Source organism: Oryzias latipes, chromosome 2 (genome assembly GCF_053564925.1).
Source record: "Oryzias latipes strain Hd-rR chromosome 2, Olatipes_Hd-rR_3.1".
Lineage (NCBI taxonomy): Eukaryota > Metazoa > Chordata > Actinopteri > Beloniformes > Adrianichthyidae > Oryzias > Oryzias latipes.
The window spans coordinates 25,837,718-25,850,812 of NC_136238.1; the positions used below are offsets into that span (position 1 = coordinate 25,837,718).

General features: G+C 40.6%; 2 protein-coding genes across 6 annotated transcripts in view; both read right to left on the reverse strand.

The window, feature by feature from the left end:
• Positions 1-13,095, reverse strand: part of LOC144987890 (uncharacterized) — a 461,750-nt gene that overhangs the window by 336,666 nt on the left and 111,989 nt on the right. The window lies entirely within an intron of this gene.
• The window catches only part of LOC144986943 (uncharacterized), a 239,117-nt gene that overhangs the window by 33,699 nt on the left and 192,323 nt on the right, over positions 1-13,095 (reverse strand). Inside the window, exons 1-2 of one of the 5 annotated variants that reach the window (XR_013650817.1) lie at positions 11,155-12,698; positions 346-9,243 (exon numbers count right to left, since the gene is read on the reverse strand). The exons of 2 other annotated variants lie outside the window; for them this stretch is intronic. The gene's annotated coding sequence lies outside the window, so the exon portion shown is untranslated. Of the gene's footprint in view, positions 1-345; positions 9,244-11,154; positions 12,699-13,095 lie in introns of those variants that run through there. 2 more of the 5 variants (XR_013650816.1, XR_013650814.1) reach the window with 2 other exon arrangements.

Here is a 13,095-nt window from a genome sequence, read left to right on the forward strand (position 1 = left end):
ATGAGCTCGTATTTATCGGGCGAGAACTGCAGAGCTGATAGCAGGAGGAGAAACGCGGGGCGGCTTCAATAAACACTCCGCTTGTGCGAAGCGGCCTTCTGCCGGGAACTTGACGTGCTGCGGGGCAGAGAGCAACTCTCTGATGACAGAGTTTGCGCTCAGTGAATTTAAACAAATGTCTGCAGCGACGTATGCATCAGAGGATGACCGATTGGCCGTTCTGCATGTCAATCAACTCCCGTACTTCTCGGTGAAGATTTTGATTGGCTGTGGATTTTTAAGAAGTACTTTTTTTTTTAATCTTCTCGACGTAATGAGCACCCCTGCTGTACGGCATTGCAAAGGTGAGGATTTTAAAGATAAATGCATGGTGCCTACAGTGAAACATGGTGGTGGTAGTCTCCTGATGTGGGGCTGCATGAGTGCTGCTGGTGTGGGGGGGGCTGCATTTCATTGATGGGATCATTAACTCAACAATGTAGTGCTCTACACTGAAGAAGAAGATGCTGCCATTACTTCATTGGTCAATGAACACTTTTCCAACATGACAATGATCCAAAACACACTTCTAAAGGCCCGTACACACTGGGACGAATTTCGCCCGCGATTTTTGCCGCCGTTTAACGCCTCGTAACTATACAAAGGGCACCAATGTGAGTGTGCACACCGACACAAAAAAACGCCACGCATCAAAGCGTCAGTTTTTTAAAAACGCCTCGGGTTTGTTTTTTTGGTTTTACGCGCCGCGTCAAAAACTATTCAACCAATGAGAATGGCGCTTTTGCACACATGTCTAGAGCTTCTGAAGTTACAGTAAAACAGAACTTGGGGGCGCTCAAACACAAAACTGCCTTTCTGAGCACTACCAGCGAAGAAGATAGACACCAAGTAACGTCTACAATGCCGCGAAGAAATAATGACGGACATTCTAAAATATCCCCGAACCAATTGAAATATTCATTGTACAGTTCCGGGTTACACAGCAGGACGCGTGGCGTGCCTCTCTGCGAATACAACTATCTTCAAATTACTTAAAAAGTTGATTTCCTCCAAAAAAGAGAGCTGACCATGCCCCCGAAGAAAACCCAGGAATACAAAAAGACCTCAAAAAGACTCTTGACATTATTCAAGAAACGCTGAAAAGTTTTATGGAACAAGTGTCCGCTAAGCTAACGCCACTTTGGGAAATGATGGAAGAGTTCCGAAGATTTCAGGCTCAAAACGAGCAGCGAGAAAACCGGGTCGAGATTCTGGAGAAAAGACTGGACGATGTGGAACAGCAAGTAAGGATGAATAATGTCATTCTCACTGGAGTACCAATCATGCCTCGAGCGAAACTGACAGCAGGAGCAAGCACTGCTAATGCTAGCGCTAGCGTAGCTAGCAGTGCTAATACGGAGATCGGTGCAGAGTCGCTGATACGCCAAATGGAAACATTTCTCACATCTAAAGGGATTTCCCTGGATCTCAATACCATCGAGACCTGCCACCTGCTCCCCAGGAGAAAGGAGACGGATAAACCAGCGATCCTCATCAGGTTTGTGAATCACAAACACAAGCTAGCTTTGATGACCCAAAGGAAACACCTGAAAGGTTCGGCTGCTTATCTGAACAACCATCTGACCAGAAGGAATGCTGAAATCTCAAAACATGCACGGCTTCTCAGGAAGCAGAAGCAGATTGAGAACACTTGGGTTAAAGGCTGCAGGATTTACGTCACACCGCTCGTTCCAGAGGACCGGTCCAAGGTTCAGGTTGTGAACACCATGAAAGACTTTGAAAAGTGTTTGATCACGGTCGTCTGAAACAACATGGAGTAATAAACCAAAGAGCCAAATAATTTCAAGAAATATGACACCTGGATTCCTCACTTTCTCTGTATGTCTGACGTCACCTGAATAACAGCAGAGTTCTGACCTGCAGACAACTTGACCTCAACTTTCACCGCAGCTGATATCAGCTGAAGAACGATATGGACCTGAATCTAATGTCTGCAGACATAACATCAAAGAGAACAATTAACTGTTTTAAACCCAGAAGAACGGCTGTTATCAGTAAAAGAAGAAATGCCAACCTCGGACAATCGACAGTTTATGGACCCTTTTTATTTTCCCTTACAATATTACTTTATTATTAAAAAAAAATAAAAAAAATATTTAAAAAGGAAAACAAATGGTTAATCACTTATTGAAAATTGTTAAATTGATTGGCTTTTAATGATATTACTTCACTTGCTCCAAAAATTGATAAATTGATTCAAAAATCTTTCCTAATGTAGCATAATTTTGCACGTTTTTAACTTTTGATACTTGATGAAATTTTGCTATGAAAATTCCTGAAACAATGTTGTGTCTGCTTTACTGATATAGTATTATGTTTTATTCATATGAATGACTTTTATAAGTAACATAATCTGCATATATTTTAGATGACTGATCTGCATTTGCCATGTTGATTTCTAAAATAGTTATTTGTGACGTAATACTTAAGTAATTCATCTTTGGCATGTGCTTTATCGATATCTTATAATTTTTAATTCTGTCTGATAAAACCTAGGAACCAGATATTGATAAATCATGTAATAAAATGGTTATAGTATAACAGGGTAGGATTATATAAGTTTGCTTCCTTCCACTCACTTTCAAGCAATATTTATTACTATGTCTACTTATCCTAAGTTTGATTAGTTACTGTATGAATGTATAACTGATGATTATATTGCTTTTGTGTATTATTTTATACTTAATTGCTTGAAATAAACCATTTCAAATCAAATCAAAATGTTTTCTTTGTATGATTCTGACAGGCGCATAAATACTTGCTCTCTTCTTCTGAGTGAAAAGCAACTTTAAGAAGCGTAAAGTTGCGCAGCGCCACCTTGTGTACAGGCGTATTTCTGTTTTACATTAAGCGCCATCTAATGTCAGGGAATGAAATTGCATGTTCGCCTGGCTCAAAGTCAACGAAAATCGCCTGGGTGTGAACACAAAAAACGTGGCGAAAAACGCTGGCGAATAACGCCTGGCAAATATTCATCCCGGTGTGTACGGGCCTTAAAGCTACTGCTGTATTTTCTGAGGAAGAACAGGGTGAAGGTGATTGAACGGCCAAGTATGTCTCCTGATCTGAACCCTATCCAACACCTGTGGGGAATTCTGAAGAACATGTTGAGCCTCACTCTCCATCCAGGCTCTAAAATAGGTTTTTCTTGAAGAATGGAAAAAGATAGATGTTGTAATATGTCAGCCTCATTACAAATTACTAGAGGTAGTAGTTTTTGTTTCAGGGTGGATTCAATTTTGCTTACAGGGCTCCAGACTAACTTTTTTCACTAGGAGCACAGTGGCCCCTAACTGAAAATTTTAGGGGCACAACCAGAAAATTTAGGGGCGCATACCAGAAATCAACATTCTAACCAAATCTACTAATTTCCACTGTATTATGAATAAATACTTTAAAAATAGATGCAGAAATTACAATGCGCTCTTTGAAATTTAGTGTCACATTTTAATCTGCACTTTTGAAGATGCAACAAGAAGGTAAACTGACAGAAGAAGGTAAACTGTAAAAGAACGGGCGATGTTCAATGGAGATCAGAACAATCAATACAGATACCTGAGATCAGAGAGAGGCTCAAAAACTGATGGAAATTTATCTTGGTGACACCAAATAAGTGCAGCCAAGACGCACAATAAGCGTGTTTGAGATCACCCAGGTGGACGCAACGCTGTTCTGATCACCTGGTGTGTGACATATATTTTTGTTTTTGCTCCAACATCACCTGTCAATCATCACAAAAATATCAGGAGAAAGGGGCAGGAGCAGCAAGGCCCCAACCTACCGAACGCAGCTGGAAATTTAGTACTGAACTGACTGAAAGCCGCCTTATGACTACAAAACAATGCATTATGGGACATGTGTCCTGATGGTTTTTGTAGTTAAGTGAGAAATTGAAACAATTTAAAATACCAATTGATTAAAACAGGCTACATCAATTACAAAACATTCAAATAAATATAAAATATATTATAACAAAGATCATACTAAGGGGGAGAGGAATATTAAAACTAAATTGAACAGAACCCAATGATCCAGCCAAGCCACTGGTTCATCTCAAACACGTCTATCGTTGCATTTTCCCCAACGTGTTTTCAGTGTGTCTAAGACTAAATCTTGTCACTCGCACATATTTAAAGTTCAAGCCCCGTTAGCTGTCACGCATGTAGGTGTGGGACATTTATTCTCCTCAGCTGACCCGACTCCCGCAGGAGCGGTGAGCTGCCCTACAGCCGTGCATAAACCGTTTGGTTGGGGGGATGCGACGCTGCGCGCTTAACCGTAACCCCCGTAACCTCCGGGTCTGTGCGACCCAGAGAAAAGTTCAGCACGGACTGCATGCATTTAGAAAATTACGAGTGAATAGATACGTTCTAAAAAGGAAAGTAAGGAACTCCTTCATGTGGTCCGGGGAGGGGGCTGTCAGGTTTCCTGCTTTCAAGCCCGGTCATTGTCACGCCCCCAATAGTCATTTACTCCACTGTGATTGGTTGGTTCGTCAGCTCCGCACACGACAATGTAAAGGTGTCATTCATTCAAACTGGCAGGACGCATTAAAATTAAACTTTCATTTCAAGGTGGGGGCCACAAATAGCCCGCGGGCCGCGAGTCTGAGACCCCTGCTGTAGACTCTGGCACTGGTACACTAGCTGAAGGTTGGAAGAATGAATCAATGGTTCGCTTGCTCATAGCTCAGACGCACATATCAGGTTGTAATGATATTTGTCTCCGTTTCATTCCCACAGATGTTTATGCGCGCTCGATTATCTCTATGCCCCTCCCCCTACACGCATTTTAGCTACTTGCGTGAGTGTGTGCTCTCGTCTCATGAGTATGAGTACGAGTTTGTGTGTGTGTTTGCATGCGTGTGCGCTCGCGTCTCATTGATTATTTCATTGATCATTGACGTGCCGTTTCCACGTTTAATGTATAAAAATACGGAGGGTGGGGGGCAAATTTACTGGTCGCACATGTGCGACTGGATGTAAAATTCAGTCACACACTCTCAAATTTTGGTCGCAAAATGCGACCAAATGGTCGCAGTCTGGAGCCCTGGCTTAAACCAACTGAAGTAAAATGGAAGATTATGCAATCTAAGATAGATCATTAAACTTTATTTCATGTTATAGACTTAAGTAAGTGTTCAATAAAAGTCAAATTTGTGGAAAGTTTGGAAATTGAGTACTTTTTAAAGGGGTTGTTGTACTCATTTATGCTGTACTTTGTTTTTGGGAATTTATTCTTTTGGGAATTTATACAAAACAAATCAGCAATGCCAGAATTCGTCTCCCGACAAGGGAAAAAAATTCTAGAACAACATGGTCCGATATCAAAGTGATCATATTGGCTCAGGTGTAGTCACGCCCCTCTGTCTCCAGCATTGATCAGACTGGTTCTGTAAACCACGCCTTCAGTCCCCTGCATGTCACCATACTAGTCCATAGGGAGGGGAATAGAAGCCACTGGAAGCTTTCCTTGGGGTTCATGTAATTGTGCCAGAAAAATGTACCAATCATTCAGAACTTTGAAACCACACAAAACAGCGACATCTGGTGGTGGTCTGGACGTATATCATCTGCTTCAGCTAAGCTCCTTGTAACACTTCAATGTGGAAATGATGATGAAAAAACATAAAACAAAACAATGTTGTTAATAATGATTAAAAAAAACAACGTAACACAACACAATGAGTTATGTTCTCTGTGAGAAGCTCTTTACACAGCAAAATACACACCACATGAAGAAAATAAACGCAAGGCAAAATAGGAAACAAAAAAAGGAAAACTGGTGTTGAACCCAGAATCTCTCGACACAGAAGCTATGACTTTATCTCTGAGCCATCTCTACAACAACAGTACAGCCTTGCCATTGTTTATTTGTAGAAGTATTTTTTTCATCACTGATAACGTTCATAGTGTATTGTCTTAATTGTAGAAACCGAGTTGAAACGATCCTGAGCAGCAGTACATTTTTTTTATCCAGGAAACATTGTAAAGTGCAGTGAACTGACGCTGATTCCAATACAGGAGAAACAATAGAACTGGTCGGGAAACGTTCGCGATTCATTTGTTTTTTTAAGAGAATAGCGCGCCCAACTGTTCAAACACAAGTGACATCTGAACCGTGGTTCAACCAAACGATGCATTTGGTGCTTCATACATCATCAACCACGTGATCTGCACTAGTTGACACACGCCCCGAAACATTATGCCAAACCACTCTGTTTCATGAAGGTGAAACAAGCGGCGGAGCGTCTGTGTCAAACGGGCCATCCCTACTAGTCCATTAAAGGTGTTCAAGAAAATGTCTGTTAGCGCTGTTAATTCTTTGTGTGTGTTTCTCTTTATTGAAGCAATTATTTAACAAACAATCATGGCATTTCTGTCAATGACATCAATATCAATTAGATGAAGGTAGCCAAAAACAAACATGACAACAAATATAAGCAAATTTATAGTTGACCAAAGCTTAAATAGATCAAATAAATTACACGTCTTGTGATTCATAAAATGAGAAGATTTATAGAATAGTTTGAGATGGTTTAGTAATCCATTAATGTGAAGTTTCAGATTTGAAATCACAATCAGTACATTAATCAGAAAGTCCAGATTCTTATTGATTAATATTAATAAAATATTAATGGTATTCAAATTTAAAGGGTTTATGATAATAGTAACATCTGCTTGGAAGAGATTCGGACAGTACAGCACGTTTCTGAGAGATCAAAAAATGCCCAGGTGTCTCAAGAGGAAGATCATGAACACTGTCGTACTGCCATCAATGACGTATGGAGCTGAGACATGGTCACTTACCAACCGCCAAAGAGAGAAACTGGCAGTGACAGGCTGATGATGATGATGATGATAATATTTTGTGTTATCAACCAATTGGGAAAATAAGACTAAAACTCTTTTACATGCAAACATTCAAAGAATAGATGTTCCACATTTTCTACATCATTTCCACAAAATTCACAAAGACCGTTATCCCAATTAAAGTGAATATGTAAAAATGATTGGAAGGGAAAATATCATTCAATATTTTAAAAGGTCACTTCTTTTGCTTTTTGAGGTACAGGATATGTTAGATATAATGTTCATATATTTGTAGTTTCTGTGGTGCTGTAATTCTGCAAAATATATTTTCTTTTTAATTGAGAAGGGTAATATAAACATTTTAAAATCTCTCGAAAAAATGGCTGTTATTTTTTTGTCTCCCAAACAAGAGTGGTCTCATTTCTGAATAATGTTGTTGCATCATTATATGCTGGGCTAGATTTCTAGTGGGAATTGGAATGGATTTAATTATCATATTCTTTCAATGGGCAGACCAAATTATATTTTCCACAGAAAGTGTTGTGATCAAGATAATTACCAAGTTTGTCCATGAAATGAAAATAGCCCAAATTCCTTTATCCAACCAATTGTTTAAAATCAAAGACTTTCGTTTATGTTAGCGCCGTTAATGGATCTTTAAAACATGAATGTTGGTCCTTCCAAAACTGAGATAAAAACAGCACGGACATCAGGGGGGTATTCCAGGAAGCATGTTTAAACTAGCCTGACTTTCACCCTGAACTCTGGCTGAAATCCGCCTGAACTTGCTTACCATGGTCAGAAACGCACGGGAGATTTTCTCCAGGGGCCGAAGGCGGATTCTCCTTCGTGGTTTACCTACCCGTTCGAAACCCTCAGCCTCCAGAGCGAGTTACGAAAGACTCCAAAACAGTTCTTTTGGGGAAACACCTTTTTATTACAGTTCTCTGACACTCTCCCGCTCCGCGCTCACACCCCCTCTCCTCTCCTTACACCAGTGCTTCTCAAATAGTGGGGCGCACCCCCAATGCCAGGTGGGGCGCGCGGTGGTGGCGGTTTTATGCACAGGTAATACGGGCAGTTGTCCGGTGCGCAAATTTAACGTGGGGCGGAGGTGACAGCGGTGCTTGGAAAAAAATCTGGTCCACTATTCGGTTCCTATTATTTGTTCTATCAGAGTTTGTAACAGCCTGAAACCTTTGAATCCCCGTCTCCTGCAGCTGCGTGGGTGAGAAAGAAAGGGGAGGAGTGTTGTGGGCTCTGTCTGCCAGGTGGAACGGGGCACGCGGAGGAGAGCTGCCTGTTGCGCAACACCAGGATCATCGCTGCCTTTAGATTCTTCAGCTCATGCTAATAATGTCATTCTTTATGAACTGTTGTAGACATTTTAATGACGTCTTTATTTTCCATAAATATTTTCTTTGTCTGCCTGCGGTTTAGTTGGTGTCACACAGACAGAAAGACAGCAGGTAATGCAGGAAACCAATCCATCATTTAGAAAAAACATTAGCACTATGTTTTTATCTATTTCTTCAGACTAAAAACGTAAAATATATTGGTGCTGTTTATGTTTCAAATCAATTTACATTCAGTATTATTTATTGATTTAATTATTTTTATCTGCCTCAAATGGTTCAGTTGGTCAAAATGTTTCTAGTTTAAATAAGGACTGACAGATTTTTTTTAATTTCAGGCACTTTAAAGTTAATATTTGTCTATAGTGGATTTTCATTGCTTATTTCTTTTGTGAAAAGATAAAATTTTAGGTATACTTACACAATTTTTATAGATACTTACCTAATATATTGTCACCGCGCGGGTTTGTGTGTGGGGGGTGGGGGGTTATGGGGGGGGGGGGGGCGCGAAACATTTTCTTTTTCTTAGGGGGGGCAAGGCAAAAAATAATTGAGAAGCACTGCCTTACACACAGACACACAGCACGTGCGGTCCCCATCATACATGCCCACACTCTGCAACACAAGCAAAGAAATAAACGGCTTCTAGCCTGTTCCATAGCAATGGTGTCCCGCTTCATTGGTTACCGTTTGCGTCCCGACCGGGACCGGCCCTGAAGACTACGGTCTGAAGCCTGAGGCTGAAAGGTAACACGCTGAGAGCAAAATCAGCGCACAAAAAGCACCTTAATAAGTCATGTGATCTCAGTTGGTGGTCTCCTGAGTCGATGTCACTGAGGTACGACTCGCATTTACTGGGGAATATCCGATTTGTCTGCTTACATGGCACACGCAAATGCACGTATCCAATTCGTTTCCGATTTATTTCCACTTATGAATTAGGCCTGTATCCGATCTGAGGAAAACGGAATCCATGCGCTTTTGTCCTGCTTACACGTTCACCAGTCTTATCCGATCTGTGCCAAATGAGAGGAAAAAAATCGGAATTGGGTCACTTGAACCACGCAGTGTAAAGGCGGCCTTAAATAGGCTGAGGGTAATTAACTCAACTGAAAACAGCTGTGGATCATGAACCTGAAAGTGGAGTGACTGACAAAAAGAAAAGTAAAAACATGACCAACAACAAAGCCACTGAATCCTTACAGTACCCTTCCCCAGAAGGGCAGATCCCAGATGCCCAAACAAACCCAGAGAAGGGGACCAGGGAGGTATTCCAGGAAGCATGTTTAAACTAGCGTGACTTTAAGCCTGAACTCTGGCTGAAATCCGCCTGAACTTGCTTACTCTGGGTATGTCGGTTCCAAAAGACCGGATATGAGTTGGCGTAATTACGCTCGACTTGGTAACCCTGGGTTAATGCACATGCGCGGCATGTACATAAAGACATTCTCAATGGATCGCCGATTTACGGAGTCACCATGGAAACGCGTGGTGAAAAAAAAGAAAACGCTGTACTTCAGTGAGACGAAGTCTGAGATTTTAATGACGGCGTATGAAGATTACACGTCCATCAAAAAGTAATCTGGCTGCATCAGCAAAAGAAAGAGTTTCTGCTTGCAGTAGAAGAACAGACAAAGTAAACGGACGAGTTTCAGATCTTATTTCCATTTTCCTTGTGACGCATATAAATAACTCCAATTTTGCCAACTTAAACGAATTACTTCTATTGGTAACAAGTAATTGAGTTAAATTTATTCAACCTCATTTCACATTTATAAAACTCATTAATTTTTTGTACAACTCATATTTACATATTTATCTAACTAAATGTCATATTATTCCAATTCAATTAATCTTTTTTCCATCTTAATTAATTATGAGTCTTGACCTCTCAAATGTCTACGTTTGAGCCAGCAGATATGCTCATTTTTATAAAAATTAGAAGGACGGATAAAAATCGGATGGAGTGCATAATGTCAACAAAGAATTCTCTGTCATTACAATCAAATGTTGCGAAGGGTAGGAGTGCTATATAAACTCATCATCCTCTTCTTTACTCTCACTTATGGTGCAGAGAAATAAGCATAGTAGGACAAAATAACGCGGCAAAACACAGTAAAACAGCTAAAACAGTTAAACAACTAAACACATTTTGTCAAAAACCCACACTTAAACCCAAATCCGTACAGACAGGCAAAGGGAATGGTATCCCAAAATCCCTTGCGGTGCCGATCGAACAGCAGCACCAAAGTTACACCTACTTAATTGAATTAATTTGAATGAAAGGAAAACAATTGTCTGAAAACTACGTTTTATTTCAAGGTGACCTAACAAAAAATGATTTATCTTAACTGAAACAAATAATTAAGTTAGATCAAAGTAAAAAAGTTTATCTTTCCAACATCCATATGTGGTCTTATCACCCTCTCATGGTGGAAAAAGTATTATCTGAGCTTCTTCATCCACTAAATCATCTTCAAATGGACACGCCATGCTGCTTCACCTCTCTGTAAACAAACTAAGCTTCAACTAAACCTGCTCCAGACCAGGTTATGTTCAGGGCATGAGTTGCCATGGTAACTTGACCTACCCTGAAACATACCTCCATTTCTGGAACCGAAAGCTGAGGTTATCAACCTCCTTAGCCTCAAACTTACCGTGGGAGCTAGCATAACCTGCTTTCTGGAATACCACCCAGAGCTGCCTGGCGGGAATAACTGCCCACCGATTTCCCATCATGCCTTTGTTTAAGCTTTGTTTATCAACTAACAACTCCAAGCTAATTTAGCGGTGAAGCTATGACGGCAGCACCATTGGAGCTATAATCCAGCCACACAGTTTGATTCAGATAGCAGCTCAGACGAGGAAAACAAAGACGTTCATGGATCTATTTGTCTGCAGGTGGAAGCAAGCAGCATTGAACGTACCGACTATGTGCAGCTGAAGCTGCGGGTTCCAGCTGCTATCTATCAGTCTGCGCTGACGACAGAGCTCCTCCTCGTTCTGGACGATGGTTCCTTCAGCAGCAGAAAGTTGTTCTCTGACAGAACCTTCCTGAGGTTCTGAAGACATGGTTCCTGCTCCGATCTTCAGCTCCAACTCCCACAAACACCGCCGTCCTCTTCACTGCAGCTCCGATCGATCATCTGCTAGTCTCACAATCACAGCAATCCACGTTGTCTTTCCGTTCAACACTTCTTCACTCATTTACGACACTTTGGAAAATGCTGAGAGTTCCCACACGAACCACGTATCGTCCTTTGTGTCCAAAAACCTCACAAACGCCCCAACAAAACACCACCGACCTCTCAACACAAGCTAACGCTGCTAGCCTGCTAACAAGCTAACGCTCCTAGCGCCTCGTGCTCTTTACTTCCGGGTCACGTGGAGACATTTGATTGGAAAAAAACGTATGAAGTGCTTCGGTGAACAACAACATGGTGCAAAACGCTTCCAAGATTTTTAAAACCGTTTTAATTCAGTAGATAATAAAATCATAATAGAAAAAAAAAATCATTTTTGGGGAAACTTTATGAGGGCCGTTGTGACGTCATCACACGGGGTCGTTCTCAATCCAATGTTCAGGTTTGACTACAAAACTTATCAGAGGTTGAATTAACCTTAATCACATTTGTTTATTGTATTCCTGAACTAAAGTAATCGATAAAAATGTCTTAAGAGAACAAAGAAACAAAATTGAAAAAATAAATTTAACAGCAAAAAACTTTAATAACTTTTTAAAGAGAATAATTACGAGTATAAATAAACATTAAACTGTAGTAAAAAAAAAAGACAAATAATATTTTAGAAATGCTTTCGGTGAAAAGAAAGTACAGGGATTTCCTAGACTTCAGTTAAATTAGATTAACGCATTTATGAGGTATTTAATTGAGATATAAAATAATGAAAGAAAAGTGGAAAAATGAATGAACAAATGAAATATTTTTATCGTCTTCAAATACTTGTGTAATAAAAAACTGGACTTTTTTTTGTAAATCACAGATTATTTTAGGTTGACACAAAATAAACACTTAAGGATTTTTTCCCTTCTTAATAACTAGTTAAATATAACATGTAGTTTCTATAAAATATTAATTCTTGCTGTTTTTATTTGAACCCTTTCAGCTTTTTCCAGGTCTGAGAGTGTTACAGAAATAAAAAAATCTTTGACAATCCAGTTGATGAGAAGCTGCAGAAAGACTGAAATCCATCAGATTGTAAAAACATAGAGGTGGTCCTTTGATGATGATGATGTGATGAAGATCAGACGCTGATGTGACTGATGTTCTGGCTGTTGATGGGCTGGATGTGGGTCCTGGTGGTGCTGAAGAATGAAAGATCCTTCTACCTGCAGTCATTCCTGAAGGAAGCTGATTGCAGCTGTTCTCTCCTGACAGATGGAATGATGGGAAATGAAGTTCATGTTGAAGTGTGGTCCAAGCAGAACAGAAAAGTCTCACCTCAAAGTCAGGACTTGGATCAGCTGCTGTTCTCTGGGAGCGTGCACGTGCTGCTGCATGTGCTTCTGTCATGGCGTTCTGGATGAGCTGCTGAGGTCTGTTTGCATCAAGACTCTCAGCTGCTTTAGTCAAACTGCTGAGCGATGGAACAATGGAGCCGTTTCTGAAGGAAGAGGATCAAACATGATGCTCTGCATCCGTTTGCTTCAGGAAGTGGAGGTTTTTTAGAGTCTCCAGACTGTTTCTGAACGGCCAAAGAAAAGCAGCTGATGTGGTTCTGTCTCCTACCAGCAGGGAGCGCTCTCAGCCGGACAGAACAGATCCTCAATGCTGCTCTGAGAAGGACTCTTCTGTTCCAGAAGCAGAGACTGTTCACATCCAGGAGAATCTGGACTCCAATGAATCCCA